A 10,841-nucleotide genomic window follows, 5' to 3' on the forward strand; every position below is an offset into this window, starting at 1 on the left:
ACGAAAAAGCGGACGAAGCAGCCCGAAAGGACTCCATACCGGAAATTCAGAAGAATATTTTTTACTAAAGTCACGCCTCGAACATCGCAAAAAAATATGCCTATCAAGAAAATGACCGCCCTGGAATCTGCCGCTCCAACAAGATAACTGTCTTCGTTGCATTGCCGTGAGAGCGAAAATTTCCCCAACACTTCCTGAACTGAGACACTGTACCATCGTCTTCGATGAACGGGCATACACGAACAGTTAATTTGTACCGCAAGGCGCACCACTAGTCCCTGTTGATAGCACTGTGGCAGCATAGAGACATAGAGCACAATTGGACTGCTCCGCGTACCGCGATGAGAGAGCAGTGTTTGAGAACAAATGCATGATTTGTCACGATCAATTAAGTTGCCCAACATATTAGGCCCAGTGCCCGGCCCTTCTAAACAGCGACGGGTCTGCATTTGCGAACACCAGCACCAGCTTGCAACGTTATGCGAATTACGTATAGAGCTGGTGCTTTCAAGCTGCCCGAGAATAAAAAGTACACGGCCACAATTCGCCACCACCAGCGGCACAACTAGCGTGGGCGATTTTATAGCCTCAGATGAAGTGTGTACAGGCTCGTCCACTCTTACGGTAACACGGCTCAACGCGGCCCCGCTCTGCGTAGCGCCAGTCCATCCGGCATGGCCGCGCATTGAAGCGAAGCGGCGCCGGCGCTGAAGGACTCACGGGAGGTACTTCACATTGTCTGCTACACCGTTGGAGCACGCTGCTATTTCTCTGCTTTGCTACAGGATGACCAGCGCGCTTAGTTTCAAGGCGCGGTCACGCCAGATGCCCGAGCGCTCCGCGCAGCGATGCCACGCTGAGTCGTGTACTCTCTAAGAATGGCCGAACCCCTACATACTGCCTTGACTTATCTTTTCCAGGGTCTTGCAGTGGTCTTATTTGGTTTGCCATTTCAAACAACGATATACCCGTAGTATCACGCTGAATGTTCGTCGTAACTTATCGGTCGGATCACAAAGCAGGCGTGACTGAATTACAGTAAAGGTGTGCACATTCAACCACTACTTTTTCTACTCACTACTTTCATTAAGCCTCCTCAAAGAGTGAGTGAGGACGGGGCCTCTGTATGGAGAGGGCATTTGATAATGTGGCAACTAGGCCACGCACGACTACAAAATCTGGCTGAACGTTTCACAGCAGTGTTTGGTGTTCGGTGAATATTTTTTTTTTCACTAAGCCCGAGGGGCGGACAATGAATGCCTTTAATACGTGTGATCAATTTATCCGCTCTCTGTTTTGTCGTAGCTCTCGAAGCAGCAAGCAAAATAGACATAACCAAGCAATAAAATGTATATTCTTGCAATAAAAATGGTATTTCAAATGGACCTGAGAAGCATTCTTGCAAAGGAGCAATTGGAGACCCGTAGATGTGCGCTCACCACTCCGTTGAGGTCTCTGTATTTGCATTCACTAATGCGTTTAACCTAAGACCAATCTGTGAAACGAAAATATGTTTACTTCTTCTTTTTTTCAAACTTAAAAGAGAACGCAGAACTCTGCTAGATTAAAATATCAAAGTTGGTTTATGCCTCCAAACTAGTGCATGAAAAAATTCGTAAACAGTGGGAGGGTGCTCGAGCCGACGTTTCGACAAGTGGACTTGTCTTCTTCAAGGCTGGAACTGATTTCCTTAGCTATCGTGTGTATATGCTTCGTGCCCTCTCCACAACAAGAGAGAAGGTAGGGCAACTGCCAAAATGGGAATGGGGGGACGGGAGAGGCCGCCGTGACGAACTGGGTGAGTCATAAGGAAGGCGAAAGAATAAAAAAAAAAGGAACAAAAAGCGGTTGGGGGGGGAGAGGGGAGGGTATACGTTTCGCTGAATGATTGTCAGTGGAAGCACGTGCATATAATATACATTGGTTAGCCAATGAAAATTACATTAGATACGAGGTGGCATTTATTACATCGAGTCAAAGCTATCACGTTATGTAATGTGATTATCATTTTCATGTCTCATGATAGAAAATGCATTGCAGTTGGCCGCGAGACATCCTAGTTTCATAACAATCGCTCAATTGACGCCGTATTTGCTGAAGTTGAAGATTCCGCTTTTATTTGCTTGAGCTCTCTATTATGACGACATTCGAAAAATAGCTAAGAGAGAACCACTGTGACCCACACCTACATGAGTATCCGCTGCGACAAGAGCATAGCTGCTTGCAGCGGTCGACGCAGTTTTCTCCAGAACAATAAAGTTCTTAAAAAGAGTACGACATTGTGATGGGGACAACGCTTTGTAACCGCGGAACGGTTTAAGCTCTCCGTTCGCACGTCAGCTAACACATATCCGAACAAACACACACTCACTAAAACGCGGCCGTGCCAATACGCGGACCGCTGCCCTTGGTGTGGCGACACACCAACACTCATTCACATCACTTGGAATTGCCGACAAAGACCAGCAGAGGGCAACTCACCCCTCATCACACGCAACCAATTCGATAGGTCGTGGGAGGTGCGACTCACCCGGCAGGACTTGGAAAGCCAGCAGGCAACCTTGGACTAGGCCAACCGAGCCGCTCGGGCCAGTGGGGCCCTGGAATAGGGGCTCCAACCTCGGGAACCTTAGTTTGTCTTTTCAATAAAATGTTTATTCCTCCTCCTCCTCAGTTGCGAACAGAAAATTATCATTATCATTAACCGGCACGCTAGCACTTTATTCGTCCTTTCATCCATCGTCGTCGTCGTCTTCATCTTCTGCTGGCTCCCAGAACGCGTACGCCGATTTCTCCGGCGCGGGCATGTAATAACTGCTGATGCGATACAACGAGGTACAGAGAGAGAGAAGGAAGAACAGAAAGAGAAAGATAAGTAAAGCTAGAGAAAAAGAGAAATTTTAAGGGAAAATACTTCTTCGCGAGACTCGAACCAGCGGACCAACGGTTCGAACGCGAGCATCTTAACCACTCGGCTATCGAGGCACTCTAGCAGAGCATAGCATAGGCTTCTATAGTACGGTATAAGCAAGGGAGTGGGAAAGGGAAGTGAGGTTGAGAAGGAGGCGAAAGTAAAGCATAGCATATATAGCAATAGATAGAACGAAAGGCAGAAAGAGAAAAAGAAGGAGTGAAACAGACAGAAAGAAAGGGAACAAAGAGAAAACAAAACAGAGAGAAAGAAAGAAATATAAGTAGAGACAGAAAGGGCATACAGAACAAACAAGGAGAAGAGCTAAAAAGAAAGAAATAGAGGAAGAAATAAACAGAAAATATGCCAAACTTAGCAAAACAGCGCCAGGACTACGTAGGTGCCCATCAGTACCCGCTGTCTCCTTAGTATTGCTCCTCCAGTATATGATAAGTTCATTTTTAGATGCGAGTATGGGCGTCTGTCCGCTGTACGTCGCAAGAGACATAGCATGCTTATTGGCCGATAGCCGACGTAAATCGAGAGCGGCGTTCGGATCTGATGCGCTTCTTGCCGCCACTTGCCGGCGCCGCACTCCTCAGTACACGGAAGCCGCACTCGCGCAAGCGAATCACAGCGGGAGAGCGATCGCGTTTCATGACGCGCGCTGGCGTAACTTCTTTCCCCCATGCCATCCCTCCCTGTCTAGCTTCGAGTGCGCTCGTCGCAACGAGAAAAGAGAGAAAGCGCTGGGAGCGTGCGCCAAACCCCCGTAACTCCGCTGATTCTTGACGGATTCGAGAAATTTTTGCGGCAATCGATTCGGGAGGCAGTACACTCCGATACTGAGGCCATTAGATCATTACTTGGAAAAGTGGTTCATGACCCCTTTAAGGCGGAGCTCAATCCGGTGGTGGTGTGCGGCGTGACCAGCCTTACTGCGCATGCGCATACCCCTCTCGCTCTCTCCCCCTTTCCCACTCCCCTCCTTTCTCCCATACCCCTCTCCACTTCCCCTCTCCCCTCCCCCTTTCCGACTCTTCCTCTGAAACGCGGGCTAGACATGCCGAACTTCTCTCCTGCTCAACGCCGCGATGAGCTCGAGCGCATGCGGCTCCCCTCCCCTTCTCTCTCCTCTCCTACGCTGCCCCCCTCTCGCCCGCCTGTCGACCGCGTTCCCCGCTCGCCCTGTGAGAATTAACGGCCAGGCTAGATGGAAGATACGACGCGCGTGGCGTCCCTCTTCGCGTTCCACGACGCGAGGTCGGTAGCATGGCCAACGAACGCCAACGAAACGCGATCGTGCAAGTGCTCCGGCTTCGCATCGCCTCATGGTCCCCTTTAGCGGGAGATGGTGTAATTTTTTCCCCTTGGTTTTGAGCATATTTATGAGATGTAAGCTACGAAGCGGCCCTGGCGTCATCATACCATGTGCTGCACAAAACGTGGCGCGAGTGGCAAAGTGTCACTGCGGTGAGTTAACGAAGTGAATAACATGCGCTGCATTGAAAAGTTAATGGACTTTCTTTTTCACAGGCAATGGTACGTCTCAGGCACGCCTTATTACAAAGGCTTGACGAACACTGCGGGCAACTTAGTTCAAGCTGTGAAATGTGACCCCAGTACAAATATTCTAAGACTTCCGTGCTACTTTCGATATTTCCGTAGGAGCAACAGCTAGCATAATGAGGACGCACTGGGAGGAAATAGATTAATATTATTCGACAAGTCTCTCTACAATTTGTTTCGTTGCCGGAAAACTCCAAATATTTTTGTCTTAGATTACACATAATCGTAAGTCGCTTTCTTACCTTGAACTGCAGGCATAAAGTATTTTACAGCTACCAAAATTTCTTTTTTTTTTAAACCATGTGCATGTACAATTATTCCTTTCGGTATATACTTACCAGTTTGTCAAGCTTGTGACAAAATTACATTTACAAATGGATGAAAGGAATTTTGAGTTATCTACTGTAACTTTATTATATTCTGGGAAAAACATCTCTGTTTTATTTTTTAGGCACTCTAGTGGACCGTCCCCAAATGTGGCATGTGTGTGCTAGAAAGCGTCGATTCCTTCCATTTTCACTCGGACTAGTATTGTTCCCTATGACGATTATGGCAGACAAACCAATATAACGATTTCTATAGACGAAAACATCCTCACTGGCGCTATGCCGACTGAATGGGTAGGTGCCCAACAATGGCGCTCCTAAGTGCTGCTCACGTCATTGTGCAAAACAGTGGCGAAAGCTCCGTTCTCACCCGCCGTCAGGGCCGAGAACACGGAGAGCGTAAACAAGAGCCTCTGTTATCTTTGTTTACCTCCAGACGCTGTCAGCTTTACCATCGGCACCGTCACTGTTTTTGCTGCATATTTTCGGCTTTTTTTTGGGCGCCGCTTTCTTCCACCATGGCGGTGGTATAACTTCCGCGCGCGTTTTATAGGTCTCCAGTTCACGCGCGTTTCAGCTAAGTAAATACCTAGTGTTTAAACATCGCTGTACAAGTGTGAACTTATTGTAAACGATGTGCGATTTTCTTGGTATATACCATGAAAGACGATTACTTTTAAGGGCTAGTTTTTCTTTGTTAGACACTATTAATGAGAACCAACATACAATAATGCCAAGGAAAGTATAGGGGAAATTATATGTAGTAATTAGGATATAAATGTGAAGAAAGTAAAGTGGGCGAAAAGATAACTTGCCGCTGGCAGGAGCATGTGTCTTTTGATGAACAAAAGCCCCTTGATAAAAGGTTACCGAATGCGGTACATGCAGCACGTTCTTCAACGATATAGAGGGTGTTTTTCTTACAGCGAAAGCTGTTATGAGATCATTTCACCGGCCGTTTTTGGTGCCGTAGTTGTCCACCGCCGCCGTCGCCGCCGGTGTCCGTAACCAGTATCGCTCGAAATAAAACAAAAACCTAAATAAGAAAAAAATTCTAGGATGGAACGAGGTTCGAACCTGGGCCCTCTGCGTGGGAGCCTAGTATTCAACCTCTGAGCCATGCCGCTGCTTGAAACTGCTTTGCAAAAATGTCCTATACAGGCTTCATGTCGGGAAGGAACCACATTAGCATATGCAATATAGCGTGGTAAAGAGTAGAATAAGCACCAAGCGTCGCACCGCGCGAATTCTGTAACCAGGCGTCACACAATGCGAATTGCGCAACGAGTAGGTTGTTGAATGCTTCCAACCCATTACAAAGAGCTCTGCCATAATTCTTCATCGTCATCACGCACAGCATCAACAAAGTGCGCATAATGCCTTACATGCGTTTAGCAGGTGCCACGGCTGTCTGTAGAATGACGAAAAATGGCACAGTGCCTACTGCCCTACTTCTCAAAAATTACAGTGATTTATAGCGTAGTGGGTTCCTCGCAAGTGCACTTCTGTTGGTTGCCAAGGAAGCCCATAAGGCTCCCATGATCCATTTCCTCAGGGTCTCAATAAAGTCAATTCTCTCTCTCTCTAGCTCTACGTTTCTCCGGTTAAAGTGTGTTATAAAGCGTGGTGGGACAGTTAAATAACGACCGGGCGTCACACAATATGCATTACGTAACTAGTGGGTCGTTTAAAGCTTCCAAGCCATTACAAAGGGCGCAACCATAATTATTCATCGTCATCAACCGCCGCATCAACAAACTGCACATAATCGCTTACATATGGTACCTCGCTTCTCCGCAGAACAACGAATAATGTCGTGCTGGGTGCTTCCCAACTTCCCAAAATTTTACGCTTTGTGGCGTAGTGGGCACGTTGCTAATGTACCTGTATTAGTAGCCACAGGAGAGTTTATAACGGGCTCTAGAAATGCCGCTCTTCCAGATTTCGCTGTGACTGTGCTGCGCTTTCCGCGCAGGCCTGGCGTTTTTTTTTCTACAATAGATTTTAATAAAAATACCATGACAGTGAGGCCCCTGTAGTCTTTGCAAGCGAACTCTACTCCGAGGGGGGAAAAGCTTTGTCGAATCCAAAGTTACATTCAAATGAGTAATTAACAAAAAATTGTTGATTACCTTTTTAATTATTGCCCTAGTGGTTGTTGTTTATATGGAATAGTTGTAGGGCGTGACATTTCATGGCAAGCCCATCTGTGTTTTAGAATTGCAAAAAATGGCACGTAATTTCAGATAGTAATAAACGAAATTGAAATCCCTGATCGAGGCGAAACCGAAACTGAGCGCACCGAGCGTACAGGATATACATCAGCCCTGTTATGTCAGACCGGAAGCTCACGTGCGGATTTTTGAAAAAAGAAAGGCGCGTCGCCGCAGAATATGCTTAGGAAAAACGGCAAGTCTCCTAAAGTTAATAATTAAAAGGTTAATATACAAGTTATCGTTAATTACTCATTTGAATGTAACTTTAGGTGCGGCAATGTTGTTCCGCCTCGGCGTAGAGTTCGTCTGCGAAGACGACAGGGGCCGGACTGCCACAGTATTTAAAAAAAAAAGATCTGTATTGTCTGAAAAAAAGAACACCATGTATTTCGCGGTGCACTTGTGAAACCGGAAGCGGATATTTTTCGGGCTCCTTGGGAGGAAAAGTGGGTTCTGTATTATTCGCTGTTTATTTTTAGTTGACATACGTGGTTAGACGAAGGTTGCTTTTTTATGTTATATTTGTTTTCCATCTGCGTAAACGTCTTTGTGATATGTCCTAACGGTTTACCCTTTTTTTAAACCATCAAGAGTAGCAGTGTACTGTACTTCATGCGGTTACAGAACAAAACCTTCTCGGGTTGCCTGTGAATTACCTTTGACTTACATCTGCAGTAGGGGAATAAAAGAACATAGCCAGAATTGCTGAGAAAAAGTAACGTCAAAGCGCGATGCTAGGAAACTTGAAATATATTTAGTGTTGGGCCACAACTACAACCACAGCTAGCGTACTACGTTTCTGTGGGAAGAGCAAATGGGAATCTTCACAAGAGATGGGATGCGACGCTACACAAATGTTTAAAGGATGTTATGTACTGTTAGAGCAGATGTCGCGTATGTATACAGCCCGCCGTATGGATACAGCCCGCCATTATTTGTGCTCTGCTCATGCATCTACCTACGTTGCTGTAATGTGTACTTACCGTGGTAATTAGTTGAAGCAATTAGCGCTTATTAATTAGTGGTAGAGGACAGTGCCCCTTCGTGTTTTGTTTTCTTTTATCTTATTTATCCTACGTAATAGAATGCACTTGATATGGCAATGCAGACGGCACATGTAAAAGAAAATAGGCGTAATCCTCTTGTTTGGCACTTGTAGTTGATTAGTATTAGAGCCGTTAGTAAGTTGCTAGTGCAAGTTACAGGTTAACAGGTTGCAGGTTACAGGTGCAGGTAACAGGTTAGTAAGAAACCAACAGTCTGAGTTATTACTATTAACTTGCTCACGAGGTAGTGGATTTCACTAACCTAAATTTTACTACCTTTACTTACTCAGAGGTTAGTGATTTTTTTTTTACTAGTAAACGGTTAGTATTTAACTAGTGCAACCGATACAACCGATAACGAAGTCAACGAAAGCATTTGACGTTTTCCAAACAGCAGGTTCTTGCAAGACACATGAAACAGTTTTCTCATTCCTCTCTCCGTTCTTTTTTAAAAAGAAGTTAGAGTGCTTCAAATTCGAAACTAAAATTATTTAGGATTAAGGTAAGTCGCCACCTTTTTCCAAGGGTGCACACACATTTTTTGAAGTGGATGCAAGAAATAACGAGCTTCGTTGCCACTTGACGAGAAGGTATGAAAGTTGAAGGAATAATAAAAGTTGAGCTGAGAAGACATGAAAGTTAACTTGAGTGAACGATACACTTACCCTGCTCTTCAACGCCTCTCGGAGTTTGAGAAAGAGCGAACTCCTACACTATAAACACAAAAGAAGGTCACCATCTCGGCTCACCCAGCAGTTTTATGCCACAGATTAGCCACAAGATAGTGCACGCCAGCCATCTACGCGCTCAGCCGCGCGAAGATCTGACGCAGATGCCACAGCTCAGCAAGCTAACGCAGGATGCATGTGCTGTTGTCATTCAGAGGAACACACGTCAATGAGTTTGGGTGACTGCAGCATTTATTGGCATGATAGCCGTTATACAGTGGCCACACAGGTTGTGATGGCTAATGAAAATATAAGACGGATATTATGGGCAAGATAGTGTTGTTGGCTGTTTTACAATGGGGAGTGCTTAAAAGGAACTGAGAACTAAACGTACAAGGAATGTAAAATGTATACGTGGAATTTTTAGCACATGATTTCTATATGTATGTTTCCTAACGTTACTCTGAAATAACTGAGTGCATTGATACATGTTATCAATTTAATTGTAGGGTAGAGTGCGTCGGCTGTAAAATATGCACTCAGATTGGACAAGAGAATTAAAGCCGCCACAACTAGCCCTCTCTTCAAGGCCGATTTCCACATAGACACTGCAATAAACAGGCAAGCACAAGTTCAAGGGACCTCTGTACCTTTCCGCAAAGGATTTTCCGGTGGCATCCCCGGAAACTTTTTGGTAAAGACATTTCACCTTGAGCTTGCCTGTTTTTCATGTTCTTATGTCGAAGGTGGCCTAGAAGAATCATCTGTACTCGTATGGTTGGAAACACAGTGCCTCCCGAAAAATACGAAGGGGATGCTCCGCCAATATAAATCCGTCTCTGCAATAGGCGATTTACAATACCATACGAGACTTTTGCCATAAGAGCTGCTCAAGAGTAATATATACAGTGTCTGATCTTTAGCATAGTGTTCGAGGAGGTCATCATCATACATGATAACTAAGGCTGTTTACCCACAATACCCATGAGCACCGGGCTGGGAGGTGCCTGTCCTCGTTGGTATAAAAAGTGGCTGCATATAGAGTGCCGAGAAGTGTCTGTATGTTGCCTTATTCTGGTGCAACACGTTGGCTCTGTTCTCGCGGCGTGTAGTTCAAGCGTGCAAACTTCACGTCGTCCTCGCTGAAACCAAGACACGCAATGAAGCTAAATCTCTGGAAACCGATCGTCTTGTCTTTTCCCAAAGCAAGCGCAACCAAGCTATCGCTCGTAAAACTGGCTTTAACCGCGTTCAACAGCGAAAAATCTATTCGATAGGGTCGAGTGGAATGTCGGAATAATGGGAGCAGGGAGATCCGTGGCGCAAAAGAAAAAAAGAAGCAAAAGAAACCGCTCTGCTGTAGTACCTGTAGGCACCAACTAAACCAGCAGGAGTCGAAGCCCTTGCACTGAAACGAACGAATCGAAGTCAAACCGAGAGTACCGATTTCTATTAGTCACGAGCGCATGAACACAACCAATAACGAAGCCAACCTTTTTTCGAGGCTGCACAATTTTGGCATTTGATGTTTTCCTGCTTTCCTGGCAGTAGCAATATAGAGAAAACATTTTTCTGAATGCTCTCGCCTTTCTTCTTTTTAAAAAGGAGTGATAATGTTTGAAATTGGAAATGAAAATGGTATCATAGTAAATGCGCAATTTTCAATACACATATATAGTTACAGGTGTATGGTGAGCCACCTTGAACACGAAATAGAAATTTATGCCGTGTAGTTTATCAACAAATAAATTCTACGTCGAAAACAAAACGTTAACAGCACTCTATCACGGTATTCAGAACGAACATGTCCGGATTTATAGGCTTGCGCACGGGGGGGGGGGGGGGGGGAGAAGGAGGCGCGCCCCCTTAATCACCTAAGAGGGGGGCGCAAAGTCTGCCCCATACAGTGACTTAATAAGGAGGGGGGGGGGGCGCCACGATGAACCTTCGCCCCCCTGAAGGGATACCCTCTGCACACGTATGGTCGTGCCAAACAAAAGTTTTGAAGGCTTACGCATTTCGGGAAGCTGATAATCCTGCGCTGCTAAACAAAATTGGTCTCGGTGGGTTGAGATTATTAAGGCCTTAGATGCGTCATCGAAGGC

The 10,841-nt window shown here is 45.6% G+C and overlaps 1 protein-coding gene across 1 annotated transcript in view; it reads left to right on the forward strand.

The window, feature by feature from the left end:
- LOC119397265 (uncharacterized) overlaps positions 1-10,841 on the forward strand; it is a 150,313-nt gene that overhangs the window by 55,385 nt on the left and 84,087 nt on the right. The gene's annotated exons all lie outside the window — the stretch shown is intronic.

Source organism: Rhipicephalus sanguineus, chromosome 6 (assembly GCF_013339695.2).
Source record: "Rhipicephalus sanguineus isolate Rsan-2018 chromosome 6, BIME_Rsan_1.4, whole genome shotgun sequence".
In the NCBI taxonomy this organism is placed as follows: Eukaryota; Metazoa; Arthropoda; class Arachnida; order Ixodida; family Ixodidae; genus Rhipicephalus; species Rhipicephalus sanguineus.